Consider the following 23709-nt stretch of genomic DNA (forward strand, 5'->3'; position numbering starts at 1 on the left):
ACTATGTGCTTGTGTTCATTTAAACACCCACCAGCCAATACCTCTCAGTCACATCTGATTCACTTTCTCACCTTCTGAAACACAGATTTAATTCAAAATCACTTCCTTTTATAGTGGTCTTCGATTCACCAAAGTACAAACTCAGCTTTCATGACCATCTACCCACCACACCAAAGTACAAACTCAGCTCTCGTGACCACCTACCCACCAGGCCAAAGAACTAACTCAACTCTCATGACCATCTATGCACAAGGCCGAAGTACTAACTCAATTCTCATGACCATCTACCCACCAGGCCGAAGTACTAACTCAGCTCTCATGACCATCTACCCACCAAGCCAGAGTACTAACTCAGCTCTCTACCCACCAGTACAAAATACGAACTCAGCTCTCATGACCATCTACCCACCAGGCCAAAGTACTAACTCAGCTCTCATGACCACCTACCCACCATGCCAAAGTACTAACTCAACTCTCATGGCCATCTACCCACCAGGCCAAAGTACTAACTCAACTCTCATAACCATCTACCCACCAGGCCAAAGTACTAACTCAGCTCTCATGACCATCTATCCACCAAGCCAAAGTACTAACTCAGCTCTCTACCTACCAGTCCAAAGTACTAACTCAGCTCTCATGACCATCTACCCACCAGGCCAAAGTACTAACTCAGCTCTCATGACCACCTACCCACCATGCCAAAGTACTAACTCAACTCTCATGACCATCTATGCACCAGGTGTAGGAGACTGGCCTGGCTTATAGTGGGTACCTTGTGGTACTTACACCTTGTGACAGGTCCAGTTATCCCTTATTAGTAGATTAGTAGTGTTCTAGCAGCTTAGGCTGATAGAGGTAGCTATAGCAGAGCAGCTTAGGCTGTACTAGGAGACATGCAAAGCTCCTATTATACCACTTATATCATATAGCACTGTATCATAAGAAACACAATACTCAGAGTTACTAAAAATAAAGGTACTTTATTTTAGTGACAATATGCCAAAAGTATCTCAGAGGATGTACTCCCTTAGGAGGTAAGTAAAATACACAAAATATACACACAGACCAAAATCAGGTAAGTAAACAGTTAGAAAAGTAGTGCAACCGCTGTAGAACACAATATAATGCAATAGGAGAGAAAAGGCCTAGGGGCAACACAAACCATATACTCTGAAAGTGGAATGCAAACCACGAAGAGACCCCAGGCCTAGTGTAGTATGTAGAGGGTCACTGGGAGTGTAAGAAAACACTAAGCGTGTCCAAGATACCCCACCCCAAGACCCTGAAAAGTAGGAGTAAAGCTATCCTACTACACCAGAAAGACAGTAAAGTCAAGATAGGGGATTCTGCAAAGGCAACAACTGACTGCAAAGCACTGAAGACGGATTCCTGGACCTGAGGACCTGCAAAGGAAGGGGACCAAGTTCAAGAGTCATGCAAGTGTCCGGGGGGGCAGGAGCCCACTAAACCCCGGATGAAGGTGCAAAAGGGCTGCCTCTGGGTGGAAGAAGCCAAAGATTCTGCAACAACAGAAGGAGCCAGGAACTTCTCCTTTGGTCAGAAGATGTCACACAGCGTGCTGGAGGATGCAGAGTTGTTTCCACGCAGAAAGACCGCAAATAAGCCTTGCTAGCTGCAAGGGTCGTGGTTGAAGATAAAGGGTGCTGCCAGGGCCCAGGAAGGACCAGGAGGTCGCACCTTGGACGAGGAGACAGAGGGGGCACTAAGCAACAGAGAGAGCCCACGCAGAAGCAGGCAGCACCCGCAGAAGCACCTGAACAGGTGTACAAGAAAGCTTAACATGGCGGTCATCTCAGCACAACAAAAGAGGGTCCCACGAGCCAGTAGTCAACTCAGTGAGTTGAGTAATGCAGGACAGAGTCCTGGGGACCTGGGCTGTGCAGTGCACAAAGGAATTCTTGCAAAAGTGCACAGAAGCCCTAGCAGCTGAAGATCACGCAGTGCACAAGATTACTGTCTGGCGTGGGGAGGCAAAGACTCACCTCCACCAATTTTGGGCAGAAGGACCACTGGACTGTGGGGGTCACTTGGATCCAGCTACTGTGTTCCAGGGACCACGCTTGTCAAGATGAGAGGGGACCCAGAGGACCGGTGATGCAGAAGTTTGGTGCCTGCGTTAGCAGGGGGAAGATTTCGTCGACCCATGGGAGATTTCTTCTTGGCTTCCAGGGCAGAGTGAAGTCAGACAGCCCTCAGAGCATGCACCACCAGTAAACAGTTGAGAAAGCTGTCAGGATTAGGCCCTACAATGTTGCTGGAAGTCTTCTTGCTACTTTGTTACAGTTTTGCAGGCGTCCTGGAGCAGTCAGCAGTCGATCCTTGGCAGAAGTCGAAGAGGGAAGTGCAAGGTGAGCTCTTGCATTTGTTATCTGACGAGAAACCCACAGGAGATACCCTAAATAGCCCACAAAGGAGGATTGGCTACAGAGAGAGGTAAGCACCTATCAGGAGGGGTCTCTGACGTCAACTGCTGGCACTGGCCACACAGAGGTCCCCATTGTGCCCTCACACCTCTGCATTTAAGATGGAGAGGTCTGGGACACACTGGAGGAGCTCTGGGCAGGGTCTCAGTGACACATGGACTAAAACAACATATATACAGTGAAATATGGGGGTAACATACCAGGCAAGATGGTACTTTCCTACACACCCCACCAAAATGAAGGACAATAAGACTAGCCATGACCTGATGAGTCTTCATTGTCTAAGTGGAAATATCTGGAGAGTCCATCTGCATTGGAGTGGGTACTCCCAGGTCTATGTTCCACTGTATAGTACATTCCCTGTAGAGATATGGACCACCTCAACAATTTGGGGTTTTCACCTTTCATTTGTTTTAGCCAAAGTAGAGGTTTGTGGTCTGTCTGAACAATAAAGTGAGTGCCAAACAGGTATGGCCTCAACTTCTTCAGTGCCCAGACCACAGCAAAGGCCTCCCTCTCTATGGCAGACCAACGCTTTTCTCTAGGGGTCAACCTTCTGCTGATAAAAGCAACTGGTTGATCCTGGCCCTCAGAATTCAGTTGTGATAAGACTGCCCCTACCCCTAATACAGATGCATCAGTTTGAACAATGAATTTTTTGGAGTAACATGGGCTTTTTAGGACAGGTGCAGATCACATGGCCTGTTTGAGCTCCTCAAAAGCTTTCTGACAGCTAGCTGTCCACAATACCTTTTTAAGCATCTTTTTACTTGTGAGATCATTAAGAGGGGCTGCTATGGAGCCATAGTTTTTAATTAATCTCCTGTAATACCCAGTGAGGCCTAAGAAGGCTCTCAACTGGGTCTGTGTTGTAGGGGGAACCCAATCCATGATTGTCTGGATTTTCCCCTGAAGTGGTGAAATCTGTTCTCCACCTACCAGGTGTCCCAGATAAACCACCTCTCCCTGCCCTATCTGGCACTTTGAGGCCTTGATAGTGAGGCCTGCCTTTTGCAGGGCCTCCAAGACGTTCCAAAGGTGGACCAGGTACTCATCCCAGGTGGAGCTAAAGACAGCTATATCATCTAGATATGCTGCACTAAAAGCCTCCAACCCTTGCAGGACTTTGTTCACCAAAAGTAGCAGATGCATTTTTCACACCAAAGGGCATCACTGTAAATTGGTAGTGCCCTCCTATAGTTGAAAATGCAGTTTTAGGTTCAGCATTCTCAGCCAATTTGAGCTGCCAATACCCTGCAGTCAAATCAAAGGTGCTTAGATACTTGGCAGATGCCAGTGTATCTATGAGCTCATCTGCCCTGGCTATAGGGTGAGCATCAGTTTTTGTTACCTGATTGAGACCTCTGTAGTCTACACAAAACCTCATCCCACTTTTTCCATCTTTTGAGTGAGGCTTTGGTACAAGCACCACAGGACTCGCCCATGGGCTTTCAGAAGGTTCAACCACTCCTAGATCAAGCATTTTCTGAACCTCTTGTTTTGGTCTGCCATGGGATTCCTCCTAATGCTTCTGTCCGGAACTTTGAATACTTTGGACACATTCCACCAATTGCCTCCCAAAACTCTCACAGCATTTCCACACACTCTGTCTATAACTAACGGATCAGGTTACCTTGTTATCCCTTTTTTCTCACAAATCCCGGAGTCTCAATACAATCCCAATCTCCCACCACCAGTGAATTATCCTTCACACTTTTTTTACATCATAATACATCTTCTGTTTAATTTGAGCTTTCTCAACATTGTGGTGAGCAATGGCTTTACAACCATCATTGTCCAACTGATCTTTGAAGAACTTTGACATCGACACTGGACTAAACTGGGTGGAGAGTTTTCTGTTTTTTAGAGATTCAAATGGGGAGATCCCTGTAGTGGTGTGTGTCCAATAAAATCACAACATGGTTTGAACAGCAAACCGGACATCACACTTATTTGCCAATGCCCACTGCACACAGTCTCCTAACACACAAATAAAACTGTCTGCAAGACCATTTGTCTGGGGTTGATAAAGTGAAATTTTCAAATCTTTTATATAACTTTCTTTAAAAAAATCAACTTCTTCAGAAACAAATTGTACCCCATTGTCAGAGATGATTTAAGTTTCATGGGAGGTATAAATGTATCAACCCTCAAAAGTATACCATCTTCAATGATTAACTGGGCAGAAATCTTTTTAAACGGCTGAATATTATTTTCCAACTTTTTTCCCAAGGCCACCCCTCCCTGACAAATTTCATGACTGTACACAAATCTATGTCATTAGCAGTGGCATCCTTCCACTGCACTTCAGAGAATGGAATAGCACCATTTAGTTCAACTGACGCTATTTAACCACTTTCATCTTAGTCAGTAGTTTTGTTTTCCAGTTCTTTCGCAGATTTGATCGAGGTTTCAATGCTTTTTGCTATTGTGATAGTGTCTATCAAGGAAGGGTTTCCCGATGATAGTAGTTTTTGTTTGATGGTTTTGTCCACACAGGGACAGATAAACTGGACTCTCACAAGTTGTTCGCCAAAATGTTCAAATTGACATTTCGCCGCTAACTTCTGTAAAGCCAAAATGTATGCATCCACATCCTAATGAACTTTCCGTTTTCTCTTTAAAAATGTGTGTCTTGAAACTACTAAGCTCAGCGGTACATCAAATCTTAGGATTTGTTTATTTAAAGCCACCTGGAACACATCAAGTTGTTCTTCAGCAACTTCTTGAATGACAGGTATATGTTTAAATATTGATCTGCCTTTAAATCCTAAAGAGTAGAGCAGTAAAAATGTTCTCCTTTTAGGTCTGAATCTGGATGCTCCAATGACTCCTAAATTTGTCTCAAAGGCATCATACCATTGTTTCCAACATATTGGTTGGTCTCCTGGAGCCTCAAAGAAAGAAGGAGGAGGAACCACTGACTGCATTATGGCCGAAAGAGATAGCTGGAATAACAGCAAGGCTTATATAAAATGTATACTGTGAAAAATCAACAATTTGTGTTAAAAAATATTTGTTTTAAATGACAATACCAGATGCACACAAGCAAAACCTATGCCAAACTTAGGAAGCAAAAGATGATTTAGAGCATTTATTTACAGTGGTGTGCCTGCCACCGTGTAGTACGACAGCAGATTATGCAACAGGCAAGCAAAAAGTTATGTGCACAAGAAGAAATTAACTGGCGAAAACATTAAAGGTGTGTCTGTCACCGCAGCAAATGTCTGAGGATTTAAAGGAAAGAAAAAGTAGATGGATTTCACTGTATATAAAATACAATATATCTTTGAATATAGAAGACATGGGTACTGTTGTACACCCGATAAATTCCTGAGAAGTCTGGAGTATGCAGGATACTTATTAACCCCTTGGGTGCCCAGGACATAACGGTTACGTCCTCGGCTGCACCGCTCGGGTGCTGAGAACGTAATTGTTACGTCCTGATATGGGCCCTCGGGGGAAGAGCTAGCGCTCCCCCTGTTGGCCTCGCACCCCCCTCCCATGGGCAGGGATGGAAGGGAAATCGCTTCCCCTTTCACCCCCACTCTCCACAGTGACGTCTGATGACGTCAGCGTGCGAGAGACACCAAAGGAAGGGAAAGGCCTTTCCTTTCCTTTGATGCCTCTCTGAGACATGTGAGGAGCGTCCCCTTAGGCAAGGGTCTCTACCCTGGGGGTAAAAAAAGAATTTAGGCCATTTCTACCCCCCTTGGGGGCAGATAGGCCTATTTTTCTTTGGCAAGGGTCGCTCCCCTGGGGAGCACATTTATTTTAGGTCACTTCTTCCCCCAAGGGGGGCAGAAACCACTAGGCACCAGGGATTTTTTTTTTTTTTTTACAGATGGGGAGCAACCCATTAGGTAAGGGTCACTCCCTTGGGGGCAAATTGAGTTTAGGCCATTTCTGCCCCCCTTGGGTGCAGATCGGCCTATTTTGATTAGGCCCATCTGCCCCCAGGGGGTATCAGAAACCACTTAGGCACCAGGGATTGGTGTATGTGTATGTGTTTTGTTTGTGGGGGCAGCCCCTTGGGCAAGGGTCGCTCCCCATTAGGAACATTACTGTTGGCCATTTCTGCCTGCCTTGGGGGCAGATTGTCCTATTTTTGTAAGGCCCACCAGAGAACAGGGAAGGTTTTTTTTAAAAAAAGAGGGTGGGGGTATGGCCATACTCCCACCCCAAATAAATGGAGACCAAGTTGTTCTGCCCACCAGTGGGGAGATGGGGCAATTACCCCCGATCCACTCCTCGGGGGGGGCAGAAAGCCTACTAGATGCGAGGGAATTAAAACAAAAATTGTGGGGTGGTGGCTACCAACCAGTATGGGCATGGTTATGCCCCCACCCTAACTGAAGGGGCTAACAGTCTTTCAGCTCTCTCCCCGCATACTAAAACATCTTATCCCACGGCAAGCAAGAGGAAATTTGATTATTTTGGGTTTTGGTTTTACATTTGGGCCATGACAGCTTGTCTAACTCTCAAAATCGTCCTATTTGGAATGGTGAGGGCTGCACTTTTTGGACTTTGGGACGCTGCCATGTAGAAAAATCTATGAGACCTAGACACATCTGAAAACTAAACATCTGGGTGAGTCCAAGGTGGTGTGCCTCACATGCACCCCGCACCATTTTCTTACCCACAATGCCCTGCAAACCATTTTTGTGATGGAACCTTCCGGAATCTACAGGAATCCACAAAATTCCTACCACTCAGCATTGTTGCATCTATACAGATAAAAATTCTGACCCACTTGTGAGCCTAAAAAGTTTTTTTCAAACTGTCCCTATGGACCCGCTTTGGTTCCCCCTCACTTTCGACATATTTTTCGCTGTTCCCTCTCACAGGCACTTGGCCCACCTACACAAGTGAGGTATCATTTTTACCGGGAGCCTGAAGGGAACTTTGGGTGGTAGGAAATGTATGCCGGTGTGGTGATCCCACACAGAAATGTGGGAAAATGTGATTTGTTTAGCTAAATTTGAGGTTTGCGGAGAATTCTGGGTAAGAAAACACTGGGGGATCCACGCAAGTCACACCTCCCTGAACACCCCCAGATGTCTAGTTTTCCGAAAAGTTTGGGTTTGGTAGCTTTCCTTAGATGACTGCTGAGCCCAGGACCAAAAACGCTGGTGCCCCCCGCAAAAACAGGTAGTTTTGGATTTGATAATTTTGATGTGTCCACATAGTGTGTTGGACCCTTCCCTGTTGCAGGCAAGTGAGGTACCATTTTTATCGGGACATGTGGGAGAATGTTGGATGGAAGGAAGTTTGTGGCTCCCCTCAGACTCCAGAACTTTGCAACACCAAAATGTGAGGAAAAGTGTTTCTTTAGCCACATTTTGAGGTTTGCAAAGGATTCTGAGTAACAGAGCCCAACGAGAGCCCCACAAGTCACCCCATCTCAGATTCCCCTAGGTGTCTAGTTTTAAAAAATGGACAGGATTGCTAGGTTTCCCCAGGTGCCCAATGAGTTAGGGCCAAAATCCACAGCTAGGCACTTTGCAAAAAACACATCAGTTTTCATTAGAAAAATGTGATGTCTCCACATTGTGTTTTGAGACATTTCCTGTCACGGGCACTAGACCTACACACACAAGTGAGGTACCATTCTTTAACAGGAGACCTGGGGAAATGCTGGGTGGAAGGAAATGTGTGGCTCCTCTCAGATTTCAGAACTTTCTGTCACTGAAATGTGAGGAAAAAGTGGTTTTTTGCCAAATGTTGAGGCTTGCTCAGGATTCTGGGTAACAGAGCCTGGTGAGAGCTCCACAAGTCACCCCATTCTGAATTTCCCTAGGTGTCTACTTTTTCAAAACTGTACAGGTTTGCTAGGTGCCGGCTGAGCTAGAGGCCAAAATCAACAGCTAGGCATTTTGCCAAAAACAGGTCAGTTTTCTTTGGGGAAAATGTGATGTGTCCACGTTGTGTTTTGGGGCATTATCTGTTGCAGGCACTAGGCCTACCCAGACAAGTGAGGTACCAGTTTTTATCTGGAGACTTGGGGGAATGCTGGGTAGAAGGAAATGTGTTGCTCATCTCAGATTCCAGACCTTTCTACCACCAAAATGTGAGGAAAAAGTGTTTTTTTGCCAAATGCTGAGGTTTGCTAGGGATTCTGGGGAACACAACCTGGTGAGATCCCCACAAGTCACCCCATCCCGGATTCCTCTAGGTGTCTAGTTTAGAAATGTATAGGTTTGCTAGGTTCCTTAGGTGCCGACTGAGCTAGAGGCCAAAATCCACAGCTAGGCACTTTCCAAACAATACGTCAGATTTCAATGTAAAAATGTGATGTGTCCATGTTGTGTTTCCTGTCGCAGGCATTAGGCCTACCCACACAAGTGAGGTACCATTTTTATCGGTCGACTCGGGGGAACACAGAATAGCAGAACAAGTGTCATTGCTTCTTGTCTTTCTCTATATTTCTTGCTTCTAAATGTAAGACAGTGTATAAAAAAGACGTCTATTTGAGAAATGCCCTGTAGTTCATATGCTAGTATGGGGACCCCGGAATTCAGAGATGTGCAAGTAACCACTGCTTCTCAACACCTTATCTTGTGCCCATTTAGGAAATACAAAGTTTTCCTTGATACCTAATTTTCACTTTTTATATTTCACCCAATGAAGTGCTGTATACCCGATATACATCGAAAACCTATTGCGAGGTGTAGCTCCTTTATTGGCTCTGGGTGTCTAGAGTTTTTGATGAACCTACAAGCCCTATGTATCCCCGCAATCAGAAGAACCCAGCAGACGTAATGGTATATTGCTTTTGAAAATCTGACATTGCAGGAAAAAGTTACAGAGTAAAACGTGGGGGAAAATGGCAGGTTTTTTGCCTCAATTTCAATTTTTTTTGTTTTATTTCAGCTGTTATTTTCTGTAGGAAAATCTTGTAGGATCTACAAAAATGAACCCTTGCTGAATTCAAAATGTTGTCTACTTTTTAGAAATGTTTAGGTGTCTGGGATCCATCATTGGTTTTACACCCATTTCTGTCACTAACTGGAAGGAGGCTAAAAGCACAAAAAATATTTAAAATGGGGTATGTCCCAGTAAAATGCCAAAATTGTGTTGAAAAATGTGGTTTTCTGATTCAAGTCTGCCTGTTCGTGGATGCTGGGAGGATTGTGATTTTAGCACCACAACCTCTCTGTTGATGCCTTATTCAGGGAAAAAAACACAAGCCTTATTCTGCAGCCCTTTTTCCAATAAAAAAAAAAATGAAATGTTTGCTGTATTTTGGCTAATTTCTTGGTCTCCTCCAGGGGAACCCTAAAACTCTGGGTACCTCTAGAATCCCTAGAATGCTGGAAAAAAAGGATGTGAAGAAAAGGTTATGAGGGCCTTAGCGTGAACTGCCCCAAATATAAAAAAAAAGGCCTGCCACCTGAAGGGGAAAAGGCATGGCAGCGAAGGGGTTAAAGTCAATTGTAAAAATAACACGCTGCGTGTTTTTAAAGTAGTTCTCCCAATGAGCTAAGATGGCCACTAGTTTTGTTTACTTTTTCTAAAGGCAGTGGGTATAGTAACAAAACTTTTCCCAAAGTGTTAAGATGGCCGCCAGTTTTCTGTAAAGTTTCTAAAGGCAGTTGGGCAGAATGTAACCTTTTCCCAACTTGCTAAAATGCCCGCTGGTTTTTCCCTTATTTTTAATAAAAGTTGAGCGCACTATGCATGCTGTGACGATGCGGCTTGTTCGCTCCACTGCGCAGAGCTGCTGAAGGGCGATCTTCTCATGAAAGAACTCAACGATATGCGGAACTAAGCCTTTATGCCACTCACCGCTCTATGTACAAACCTCTGAGGAGACACGCTAGTTTATTGTATGAAGTCTTCCTCAAAAGAAATGTAAAAAGACAAAGGCCCTCATTAGTACCCTGGCGGTAAATCCCACTTACCGCCGTGCTGACGGCCGTCAAGATACTGTTGGAGTGTGTCTTTTAAAATTAATATTAATTTGTAATCTTGCAAATATATTGTGTGATGAAGCTGCATAGAAAATGTGTTAACATAGAAAATAATGAACGCGTTTGAAATGTGCCCACGGGGAGGTGCTACCAATGTATACGAAGATTAATGAAAAGCTTGTTAATTCTGAATTATTGTGTAATAATGTTTTGAATTTGTATTAGTATATCATAATTAGAGTTATATGTTAAGAGTTTTGCTTTATTAAATTAGAGGGCCTTAGCTTAGCGAGGGTTTGGGCCTAGCTGTCTGGGCTCATATTGAATTGTATTTTTCTAACGTGTAAATGCGCTGTTTTCCTGAAGGACACAAAGCTGTATTTTTCCAGGGGCTATATGCGTGTAGCCGTAGTAAATTCTTTCTCATGAGAACCGGCTTGCTCAAGGCGACATTCTTGCTGGATGCAACAGTGTAACTCGCAACAGGTGCAAGTTTAACTGTCCTAGGAGAAGACAATGACGAATTTGACTGGAGCGTAAAAGTGTAACATTTACTACCTGACATTCCAACCGTTGAAGACGTCAATAACATGGACCAATCCGCGACATGGGAATTGTAAATGGGGGAAAATTCTAGTAAGGTGCTTACCGAATTATTGGACAGAGATAACGATGCACCAAACTTTATCCAATGAGGAATTAGGTAACAATTAGACGGTTTTGATTTAACAGTGTAACCCAAGGGAAACACACACTTTTTCCTTCTTCCACTTTGACGGGGACATTTGCCTTTTTTCTTTGCCATAAGACTTTTGTCATTTGCCAATTTTCCGGACACTTCAAACCCATACTTTAGAGTTAAATTATCCTGCCACTTCAACCCATCCTCTACCCCATTTTTGTCTGATATCAACTTCTCCTCCATCTGAGGGAAGTAATTTGTTTTCTCAACTATACTATCTTGAGACTTTACAACGTCCTATCTCTGCTGATGGTGAATCGACTGATGTCCTGAGGACGAAGACTGATGCTGTTTGCTGATCTGTTGGATTGGTAACTATCCTATGCAAAATTTGTGATTGTTTGTTTGCCTTTTCTTTCTAGGTACCAACTGCTATTTTGATAGAGGCCTTAGTTTAGATGTTTTCCAAATTTGGGTTTACTAAAATGTTTTGCATGAGGCCCAACATGCTAATGCTAATTCGTGGTCAGTTAAGGAATTCACAAATATCCTATGCAAATAGACAAATGACTGAGTTCTTGCTTTGTTGAATCAATGTACTAATGAGACTCTGCTAAGTTGCTTCATATTAATGATGTGCCTAAATATTGAATGAATATAACTGATGCAATGATCAAAGTCGTGCTTGATTACTAATTAGGATTGTTTGGCGTGGTTTATTGTTAATAAGATTAACAGACATGATGTTAGATTGTAACCAATAGGGAAATAAATATCTTAACTTTTGACTAAAGTGGTGTGGTTATTCGTGAACTGAGGAGTTATGGTGAGTTCAATGATTAAGTTTTATTAAATGTTTATTGATTAGAACGTTGTTATTATTGATTGTTTATTGACTCATTGATTGGTGATGCCAAGAAAATATTTTGTGCTGCGAAGTCCCCAAACGTGGTCCAAAGGTTTGTCGTCCTAAACGCGTCCCCTTGTAAGTTTACTTATTAAGGCTCTGACATGCTAACAATACCGTGGCGGAAATCCCCTACAGGTATTACGACCCACATTTCGTAATCCGCCACAATACAGACACCCACACAAGTCCGCCACAGCAAAGGTCAGTGATAAACTGGCGATAGGAAAACCTACACCGTCACGCCAACAGAACTACGTCCACACTATCACGACCCACAAATCAACGCGGCGGTGATTCAACCGCGGTAATCCATTGGCGGCACACACCGCCGCGCTCAAAATACACACACATTAACAATACACATCCACATTGGACAGTTCAAAATACACACACCTGATACACATACGCACACCACACCCTCATACCCACAACACTATAAAACACACACCCACATTACCCACAACCCCTTACAACAATTTTCTTGGAAGAAGCAGAGAGAGAGAGAGAGAATAGCAAACGCAACCCCAGCATCCACAGGCACACAACACCATCACTTATACAACATCCATGCACCTCATTCAACACACACCAGCACAACACATAACACAGCACAACAAACAGCATCTCACACATCACCCACACCACATAATTGCACCTCAGAGACACCCCAGGTTTTCTGAGGAGGAGCTCAGGGTCATGGTGGAGGAAATCATCGGGGTAGAGCCACAGCTAATCGGATCACAGGTGCAGCAGACATCCATTGCAAGGAAGACGGAGCTATGGCGGAGAATTGTCGACAGGGTCAATGCAGTGGGACAGCGCCCAAGAACACAGGATGACATCAGGAAGAGGTGGAACGACCTATGGGGGAAGGTGTGTTCCGTGGTATACAGACATCAGGTAGCAGTACAGAGGACTGGCGGTGGACCCCCACCTACTCCCCCACAACTAACAACATGGGAGGAGCAAGTCTTGCCGATCATGCATCCTAAGGGCCTCGCAGGAGTAGCAGGAGGACTGGACCCTCACATCCATCACCACAACACCCCACAGATACCCCACTATCACAATCCACACATCCCAATACCAAGCCCTGTATGTTACACCAATGCATGGACACCCATCACCAAAGCATGTCCAGTACAGATACTCACCCAGGCCCCAAAATTAACAATCACACAAGGCCAAAGACAATAAGCCAAGCACAGGAGTAGAGGGTAACTCACACATTGGACAAGATGGCACTCACAATAACTATGCATTTACCCCCAAACAGGACCCCTACCTAACGTTACCGGACAGGAGGTACCAGACATATCCAGTCAACCCACAGAAGAGGCCCACAGTGACAACAGCAGCTCTGCACACCTGAATCAAGATGACCAGCCCGGCACATCAGGGACCTCAGGACGGTCGGTTCCCCTGCCACTGTCACAAACAAACACTGAATCTACCCCCTCAGGAAACACCACCACAGCACCCACCCAGCGGGCCCATCCCTCTGTCCCCAGGACACATCAATCAGCAGTGTGTCCACCATTACAGGGTCCCCAGGCAAACCTACCAACCCAAGACAATCAGGGACCTGGGGTCAGTGGCAGTGGGCACACGGTTCAGGGGACAGAGGCATAGGATAACAGGGAAGCTGGAAGGACTGTTGTGCGACAGGGGGAGGACAGGCCCAGGGAACCCACTCTCCACGAGGCACTCTCCAACATCATGGGAGCAAACCATCATTCCCAGGAGACCATGGGCACGGTACTGGCCAAGTTTCAGGAGACCCAGCGGCTGCAGGAGAAACACTACCTGGGGATCAGGGAGGACTTGAAGTCCATTAACAACACCCTGGTCACCATTGCAGGGGTGCTGGCAGACATGGTCAACACCAAGAGGGACACAGTGGCACACTAATGGGCCCCTGACACTAGCCTGAACGATGAACAGCCCTCCACCTCTGCCGGCGCTAGTGGACAGGAGGTCCCGGCACAGGACCAACAGGCCACTAGCACCCCACCCCCTGCAGAAGGAGAACCACCACGCAAACGGTCCCTGAGATCCAGGAACAAGTCAGTGAACATTGCCAAGACCCCTGCCAGGAAATAAGACTCTCCTGATTGTCACCCTTCTCTCCCACTATGTTACCCTGTCCACCTTGAACTGCCATTACTCCCCTTCCTATGCCCCCTTGGACAATGCACCTGTGATACCAATAGACTGGACTCCACCATGGACATTCCTCCACCATCACCCCAGTCCATTGCATAGCCCCCTCCACTTATTAGCACAGAAATAAACACCCTTAAATCACAAATCAATCTGGAGTCAGTCTGTACTTTCACAAATGTGTTCTTGCAACCTATCTGAAAAATAGCAATGTCAATGTTCATTTTCACATACCAATGTTAGACAGTTGTTGGGCAGCAGTAGACATAGCAGAAGGCAGAAAGTGGTACACAGATCTGTAAAATGGAAAGCCAAAGAGAACTGTCAGGGTCCATACAGAGAGGTAAAAAGGCAGAATCATGCAATGTCCTCCAGTAGTATGATATGAGAGGAGCAGTGCCAGTCTCTTACCTGTATCTCACTTAAAGTATTGCATGATGATGTTGTTTCGGATGTCTATATCTTCTTCTTCTGCCTCCTCTTCTTCACTGTCCACAGGCTCCCCAGCTGCCACAAGACCGACATCAGGCCCATCCTCCTGCAGAAAAGGCACCTGGCGTCGCAAAGCCAGGTTGTGCAACACACAGCATGCCACGATTATCTGGCACACCTTCTTCGGTGAGTAGTATAGGGAGCCCCCTGTCAGATGGAGGCACCGGAACCTGGCCTTCAGGAGGCCGAAAGTACGCTCAATTATCCTCCTAGATCACCCATGTGCCTCATTGTAGCGTTCCTCTGCCCTTGTCCTGGGATTCCTCACTGGGGTCGGTAGCCATGACAGGTTGGGGTAACCAGAGTCACCTGCAAATATCGAAGGACAACTGTGAGACATACACCAACACTTAGGGAGTCTACCATACCCAGACACCTATGTAAACTGTGTTGGGACCTTGGGCTCACCTATTAGCCACACACAGTGCCTCTGGAGTTGCCCTATCACATAAGGGATGCTGCTATTCCTCAAAATGTAAGCGTCATGCACAGAGCCAGGATACTTGCCATTCACATGGGAGATGTACTGGTCTGTCAAACACATCATCTGCACATTCATAGAATGGCAGCTTTTGCGGTTTCTGTACACCTGTTCATTCCCGGTGGGGTGTGGGGAGGACAAATGCCACATGTGTACCATCAATTGCCCCAATGATGTTGGGGATATGTCCCAGGGCATAGAAGTCACCTTTCACTGTGGGAAAATCCTCCACCTGGGAGAAAACGATGTAGCTGCGCATGTATTTAAGCAGGGCAGACAACACTCTGGACAACACGTTAGAGAACATTGGCTGTAACATCCCTGATGCCATGGTCACTGAAAGGACCCACTGGCCAGGAAATGGAGTACTGACAGGACCTGCACTAGAGGGGGGATTCCTGTGGGACGGCGGATAGCTGACATCAGGTCTGGCTCCAATTGGTCACACAGTTCATGGATTGTGGCACGATCAAGTCTGTAGGTGATAAAGATGTGTCTGTCTTCCATTGTCGACAGGTCAACCAGGGTTTCTGTATACTGGAGGATGACGCCATCTCATCATCTGCCCCAGCAGACGTGTCCTATGGAGGAGAAGGGTGAGTGGAGGGTCATACACCTCATAGCTTCCACAAGGGTTTTTTGAGCAAATGTGATGTAATCGGGGTTTTGCGCTGCATGTCCGTATTCCTGCTCAAAAGTGCTGTGACGCAGTTAGTTGCCCTGCCATGTGGCCCCATGAAATGGTGGCTGCCTGACCTGTAAGGAAGGACAAGGGGAAAAGAGGTAACTGTGCTGGCGTTGTGCAGCATCGCGGTAGGCGGACGAAGACCGCGGCGTAATTCAGCATTGGTTATCATTGGGCCCTATGGGTTTCATGAGCCAATGACGATGTACGCCGGCGGTAACAGTACGCACCACCGCAGACGTGACCACCATTTTCTAGCTGTTCACTCACTTGATCTTCAACAGGAGAGGACCTACACTGCAAGTGCTGCTGTGACCTGAGTCTGGAAACGACAATGGCTGCAGTGTCTGGGGAAAGGGCCCCTGCCTTCACTGCAGAGCAGTTGGAGAAACTGTTGGATGGGGTCCTCCCCCAGTACACGCAACTCTATGGTCCACCAGACCAACAGGTGAGTACACTGTGAGCATGATGGATGGGACATGAATGTATGGAGTGGCGTTGATGGAAGATAGAGGTGGGGGTGGGCAGAGGCCAGCATGTGAGGATGGTCAGTGTATTTGTTTGTGGGCCAGGGTGGGAGGTTGTGGTCAATGAGTAAGAATAGCCGGACGTGGGAGTAAAATCCATTCTTACTTTACATTTCCTCTAGGTCAGTAGCCACCAAAAGAAGGGTATTTGGTGTGCCATCGCCAAGAAAGTGTAGACCCTGGGGGGTCTACCATAGACAGAGCACCCACTGCCACAAAAGATGGGAGGACCTGCGCCGCTGGAGCAAAAAGACGGCGGAGGGCCAGCTGGGGATGGCCTCCCAACGTGGCAGAGATGCCCGTCGCACCATTACTCCACTGATGTACCGGATCCTGGCGGTGGAATATCCGGTGTTGGATGGGCGCTTGAGGGCATCACAGCAGCCAAAAGGGGGTGAGTACAGTCTCATGCAGCTGACTCTTCACGCTTTATGAGGTTTCTGGGTGTGAGAAGTGGGCTGTGGGTTCCCCTAGGACAGGGCAAACATGCCAGGGTAGATCCATTGTTAGGCAGGCTCAGTGCCAGTGTAACCCCAAAAGTGGTAGTGGCCCTCTACACCTAGTCAGGCTCCTGTGGGTTCCAGGTGTGCATCAAATGGGTCTAGGCACAGTCCCCATGGGCATGTGATTTTCCCCTGAACTGTTAATGCATGGCCTAATGCATAGGGCTGCTCCCTGTGTGTTGTGTCCGCCAACGGGGGTGTTGTTGCAGGCAGTGAACATGTGTCTCCTCTGTCTTTACCCCCCTTTTTGTTTTGTCACCCTGTCCTTGTGTGCATTAGCATCATCTGGCGGAGGAGCAGTGGCACCGGAGCAGGAGGGAGCTGCAAACCACATGGCCCTGGAGGGTGAATGTATGGAGTCTGAAGGCACCAGTGGGACGCAAGGCGAGGGGAGCTCCACAATGGGGACAGGAGGAGACACCAGCGACAGCGACTCCTCCTCTGATGGGAGCTCCCTTGCGGGTACAGCTGCCACCCCCCCTACCAGCACTGCCCTCCCAGCAGCCCCTCATCGAGTTTCCCATGCCCGCTCACCCAGGAGGGTGGGCATCTCCTTCGCCTCAGGCACCTCAGGCCCTGCCCCAGTCAGCCCTGCTTCCCTCAGTGAGGAGGCTATTGACCTCCTGAGATCCCTCACTGTTGGGCAATCAACCATTTTGAATGCCATCCAGGGTGTCGAGAGGCATTTGCAGCAAACAAATGCATACCTGGCGGGCATTCATTCTAGCGTGGCAGCCCAACAGAGAGCATTTCAGGCTCTGGCCTCAGCATTAATGGAAGCCATTGTCCCTGTGTCCAGCCTCCCCCCTCCAACTTACACTACCCAGACCCAATCCCCTGAAGTAGTAGTAAGTGAAGAAGCTTGCAGAGGTGTTCCCATGCAGAAAGACCGCAAACAAGCCTTGCTAGCTGCAAGGGTCGCAGTTAGGGTTTTTGGATGCTGCTGTGGCCCAGGAGGGACCAGGATTTCGCCAATTGTGTGAGGAGACAGAGGGGGCACCCAGCAAGACAAGGAGCCCTCTCAGGAGCAGGCAGCACCCGCAGAAGTGCCAGAACAGGCACTACGAAGAAGAGTGAACCGGAGCTCACCCGAAGTCACAAAAGAAGATCCCACGACGCCGGAGGACAACTAAGGAGGTTGTGCACTGCAGATTAGAGTGTCGGGGACCCAGGCTTGTCTGTGCAAAAAGGAAATCCTGGAAGAGTGCACAGGAGCCGGAGCAGCTGCAAATCACGCGGTACCCAGCAATGCAGTCTAGCGTGGTGAGGCAAGGACTTACCTCCACCAAACTTGGACTGAAGTGTCACTGGACTGTGGGAGTCACTTGGACAGAGTTGCTGAGTTCCAGGGACCATGCTCGTCGTGCTGAGAGGGGACCCAGAGGACTGGTGATGCAGTCTTTTGTTGCCTGCGGTTGCAGGGGGAAGATTCCGCTGACCCACTGGAGATTTCTTCAGAGCTCCTGGTGCAGAAAGGAGGCAGGCTACCCCCAGAGCATGCACCACCAGGAAACAGTTGAGAAAGCCGGCAGGATGAAGCGATACAAGGTTGTAGTAGTCGTCTTTGCTACTTTGTTGCGGTTTTGCAGGCGTCCTGAGGAGTTAGCGGTCGATCATTTGGCAGAAAGTGAAGAGGGAGATGCAGAGGAATTCTGGTGAGCTATTGCATTCAGTATCTGAAGAATTCCCCAAAGCAGAGACCCTAAATAGCCAGAAAAGGAGGTTTGGCTACCTAAGAAGGAGGATAGGCTAGTAAGAAAGGTAAGAATCTATCAGAAGGAGTCTCTGATGTCACCTGCTGGCCCTGGCCAATCAGAGCAGTCCAGTGTGCCAGCACACCTCTGAATCTAAGATGGCAGAGGTCTGGGGCACGCTGGAGGAGCTATGTGAACCTCCCCTGGGAGGTGCAGGTCAGGAGAGTGGTCACTCCCCTTTCCTTTGTCCAGTTTCAAGCCAGAGCAGGGCTGGGGGATCCCTGAACCGGTGAAGACTGGCTTATGCAGAGATGGGCACCATCTGTGCCCATCAAAGCATTTCCAGAGGCTGGGGGAGGCTACTCCTCCCCAGCCCTGACACCTTTTTCCAAAGGGAGAGGGTGTAACACCCTCTCTCTGAGGAAGTCCTTTGTTCTGCCGTCCTGGGCCAGGCCTGGCTTGACCCCAGGAGGGCAGAAACCTGTCTGAGGGATTGGCAGCAGCAGCAGCTGCAGTGAAACCCCGGGAAAGGTAGTTTGGCAGTACCCGGGTCTGTGCTAGAGACTCGGGGGATCATAGAATTGTCTCCCCAATGCCAGAATGGCATTGGGGTGACAATTCCATGATCTTAGACATGTTACATGGCCATGTTCGGAGTTACCATTGTGACGCTATACATAGGTAGTGACCTATGTATAGTGCATGCTTGAAATGGTGTCCCCGCACTCACAAAGTCCGGGGAATTTGCCCTGAACGATGTGGGGGCACCTTGGCTAGTGCCAGGGTGCCCACACACTAAGTAACTTAGCACCCAACCTTCACCAGGTGAAGGTTAGACATATAGGTGACTTATAAGTTACTTAAGTGCAGTGGTAAATGGCTGTGAAATAACGTGGATGTTATTTCACTCAGGCTGCAGTGGCAGGCCTGTGTAAGAACTGTCAGAGCTCCCTATGGGTGGTAAAAGAAATGCTGCAGCCCATAGGGATCTCCTGGAACCCCAGTACCCTGGGTATCTCAGTACCATGTACTAGGGAATGATAAGGGTGTTCCATTATGCCAATGTGAATTGGTGAAATTGGTCACTAGCCTGTTAGTGACAATTTAGAAAGCAGAGAGAGCATAACCACTGAGGTTCTGGTTAGCAGAGCCTCAGTGAGACAGTTAGTCATCACACAGGGAACACATACAGGGCACACTTATGAGCACTGGGGCCCTGGCTGGCAGGGTCCCAGTGACACATACACTAAAACAACATATATACAGTGAAATATGGGGGTAACATGCCAGGCAAGATGGTACTTTCCTACAGGCGAGTTCTGTGTCGGCGGTGCTTGTGGCGGGGTCTGTGTCGGCGGTGCTTGCGGCGGTGTCTGTGGTGGCGGTGCTGGTGGCGGGGTCTGTGTCAGCACCTGCTGAGGGAGAATGCAGGATGTCTCCTGGAGCCTCGGACAGCTGCCCACCGGGGAAGAGGCTAGGGAGTGTCGCAGCGGCTGTAGACGTGCCAGAGGCAGTGCATGTGGCGGTGCAGGTGGCGGTGCAGTTGGCGGTGTTCGCCGCCGTACAGGTTGGCGTGGACGTGGACAGAAGGTGTGACACTGGTCCCTCAGTCGGTGCCACCATGCCCTATCCTGACCTGCCCTTCTGTTTTTGGCCCTTCCCCACCTTTGATGGTGCCGCAGTTGTCTTGCCACTATCCCCTTTCGTTTTCGCAGAGCCCTTGGTGGATGTTGGTTTTGGCTTCTCCCTCCGGGATGTGGGCACCTTTTTCACCTTGGCAGGTGGCGAATGTCCTTGCCCTCGCCACATGGCACAATGGCAGCCCTGAAGAGGTAGTGGTTGTAGGAGATGTATGTCTGCTGAATTTGGGTGAAGGTGCATGGGCTAGAGGCTGTTGTTAGGTGGATGGCTGTTGGGTGGGTGTGTGCCGGCGTTTGTGTACTTTAGGAGGAGGGCTCACAAACACACTGGGAGAGGACACAGGGGACGTGTGCATGGTAGTAGGGGTGTTGATTGCACGTGAGCGATATAGGAAAGTAGCCTCTTTCTAGCCTTGTTACCCCCACTTTTGGCCTGTTTGTGAGTATCTGTCAGGATGTTTTCACTGTCTCACTGGGATCCTGCTAGCCAGGGCCCAGTGCTCATAGTGAAAACCCTATGTTGTTAGTGTGTTTGTTATGTGTCACTGGGATGCTGCTAGCCAGGACCCCAGTGCTCATAAGTTTGTGGCCTATATGTGTTCCCTGTGTGGTGCCTGACTGTCTCACTGAGGCTCTGCTAACCAGAACCTCAGTGGTTATGCTCTCTCTGCTTTCCAAATTTGTCACTAACAGGCTAGTGACTAAATTTACCAATTCACATCAGCATACTGGTACACCCATATAATTCCCTTGTATATGGTACTGAGGTACCCAGGGTATTGGTGTTCCAGGAGATCCCTATGGGCTGCAGCATTTCTTTAGCCACCCATAGGGAGCTCCGACAATTCTTACACAGGCCTGACACTGCAGCCTGCGTGAAATAACGTCCACGTTATTTCACAGCCATTTACCACTGCACTTAAGTAACTTATAAGTCACCTATGTGTCTAACCTTCACCTGGTGAAGGTTGGGTGCAAAGTTACTTAGTGTGTGGGCACCCTGGCACTAGCTAAGGTGCCCCCACATCATTCAGGGGATATTCCCCGGACTTTGTGCGTGCGGGAACACCATTACACGCGTGCACTATGCATAGGTCACTACCTATGTATAGTGTCACAATGGTAACTCCGAACATGGCCATGTAACATGTCTAAGATGATGGAATTGTCACCCCAATACCATCCTGGTATTGGGGGGGCAATGCCATGATCCCCCGGGTCTCTAGCACAGAACCCGGGTACTGCCAAACTGCCTTTCCGGGGACTCCACTGCAGCTGCTGCTGCTGCCAACCCCTCAGTCAGGTTTCTGCCCTCCTGGAGTCCAGGCAGCCCTGGTCCAGGAAGGCAGAAAAAAGGATTTCCTCTGAGAGAGGGTGTTACACCCTCTCCCTTTGGAAATAGGTGTGAAGGGCTGGGGAGGAGTAGGCTCCCCAGCCTCTGGAAATGCTTTGATGGGCACAGATGGTGCCCATCTCTGCATAAGCCAGTCTACACCAGTTCAGGGATCCCCCAGCCCTGCTCTGGCGCGCAGCTGGACAAAGGAAAGGGGAGTGAACACTCCCCTGACCAGTACCTCCCAGGGGAGGTGCCCAGAGCTCCTCCAGTGTGTACCAGACCTCTGCCATTTTGGAAACAGAGGTGTTGGGGGCACATTGGACTGCTCTGAGTGGCCAGTGCCAGCAGGTGACGCCAGAGGCTCTTTCTGATAGGCTCTTACCTCTCTTGGTAGCCAATCCTCCTTCCTTGGTAGCCAAACCTCTTTTTCTGGCTATTTAGGGTCTCTGCTTTGGGGAATTCTTTAGATAACGAATGCAAGAGCTCATCAGAGTTCCTCTGCATCTCTCTCTTCACCTTCTACCAAAGGATCGACCGCTGACTGCTCAGGACCCCTGCAAAACCGCAACAAAGTAGCAAGACGACTACCAGCAACATTGTAGCGCCTAATCCTGCCGGCTTTCTCGACTGTTTCCAGGTGGTGCATGCTCTGGGGGTAGCCTGCCTTCACCCTGCACCAGAATCTCTGAAGAAATCTCCTGTGGGTCGACGGAATCTTCCCCCTGCTAACGCAGGCACCAAACTTCTGCATCACCGGTCCTCTGGGTCCCCTCTCATCTCGACAAGCGTGGTCCCTGGAACACAGTAGCTGGATCCAAGTGACCCCCACAGTCCAGTGGTCCTTCTGCCCAAAATTGGTGGAGGTGAGTCTTTGCCTCCCCACGCCAGACAGTAATCTTGTGCACTGCGTGATCTTCAGCTGCTAGGGCTTCTGTGCACTTTTGCAAGAATTCCTTTGTGCACTGCACAGCCCAGGTCCCCAGGACTCTGTCCTGCATTACTCAACTCACTGAGTTGACTACTGGCTCGTGGGACCCTCTTTTGTTGTGCTGAGATGAGCGCCATGTTAAGCTTTCTTGTACACCTGTTCAGGTGCTTCTGCGGGTGTTGCCTGCTTCTGCGTGGGCTCTCTCTGTTGCTTAGTGCCCCCTCTGTCTCCTCGTCCAAGGTGCGACCTCCTGGTCCTTCCTGGGACCAAAGGAGAAGTTCCTGGCTCCTTCCGTTGTTGCAGAATCTTTGGCTTCTTCCACCCGGAGGCAGCCCTTTTGCACCTTCATCCGGGGTTTAGTGGGCTCCTGCCCACCCGGACACTTGCATGACTCTTGAACTTGGTCCCCTTCCTTTGCAGGTCCTCAGGTCCAGGAATCCGTCTTCAGTGCTTTGCAGTCAGTTGTTGCCTTTGCAGAATCCCCTATCTTGACTTTACTGTCTTTCTGGTGTAGTAGGATAGCTTTACTCCTACTTTTCAGGGTCTTGTGGTGGGGTATCTTGGACACGCTTAGTGTTTTCTTACACTCCCAGTGACCCTCTACATACTACACTAGGCCTGGGGTCTCTTCATGGTTTGCATTCCACTTTCAGAGTATATGGTTTGTGTTGCCCCTAGGCCTTTTCTCTCCTATTGCATTATATTGTGTTCTACAGCGGTTGCACTACTTTTCTAACGGTTTACTTACCTGATTTTGGTCTGTGTGTATATTTTGTGTATTTTACTTACCTCCTAAGGGAGTACATCCTCTGAGATACTTTTGGCATATTGTCACTAAAATAAAGTACCTTTATTTTTAGTAACTCTGAGTATTGTGTTTCTTATGATACAGTGCTATATGATATAAGTGGTATAATAGGAGCTTTGCATGTCTCCTAGTACAGCCTAAGCTGCTCTGCTATAGCTACCTCTATCAGCCTAAGCTGCTAGAACACTACTAATCTACTAATAAGGGATAACTGGACCTGTCACAAGGTGTAAGTACCACAAGGTACCCACTATAAGCCAGGCCAGTCTCCTACACCTGGTGCATAGATGGTCATGAGAGTTGAGTTAGTACTTTGGCATGGTGGGTAGGTGGTCATGAGAGCTGAGTTAGTACTTTGGCCTGGTGGGTAGATGGTCATGAGAGCTGAGTTAGTACTTTGGACTGGTAGGTAGAGAGCTGAGTTAGTACTTTGGCTTGGTGGATAGATGGTCATGAGAGCTGAGTTAGTACTTTGGCCTGGTGGGTAGATGGTTATGAGAGTT

This window comes from Pleurodeles waltl, unplaced genomic scaffold (assembly GCF_031143425.1).
Source record: "Pleurodeles waltl isolate 20211129_DDA unplaced genomic scaffold, aPleWal1.hap1.20221129 scaffold_73, whole genome shotgun sequence".
NCBI lineage: Eukaryota > Metazoa > Chordata > Amphibia > Caudata > Salamandridae > Pleurodeles > Pleurodeles waltl.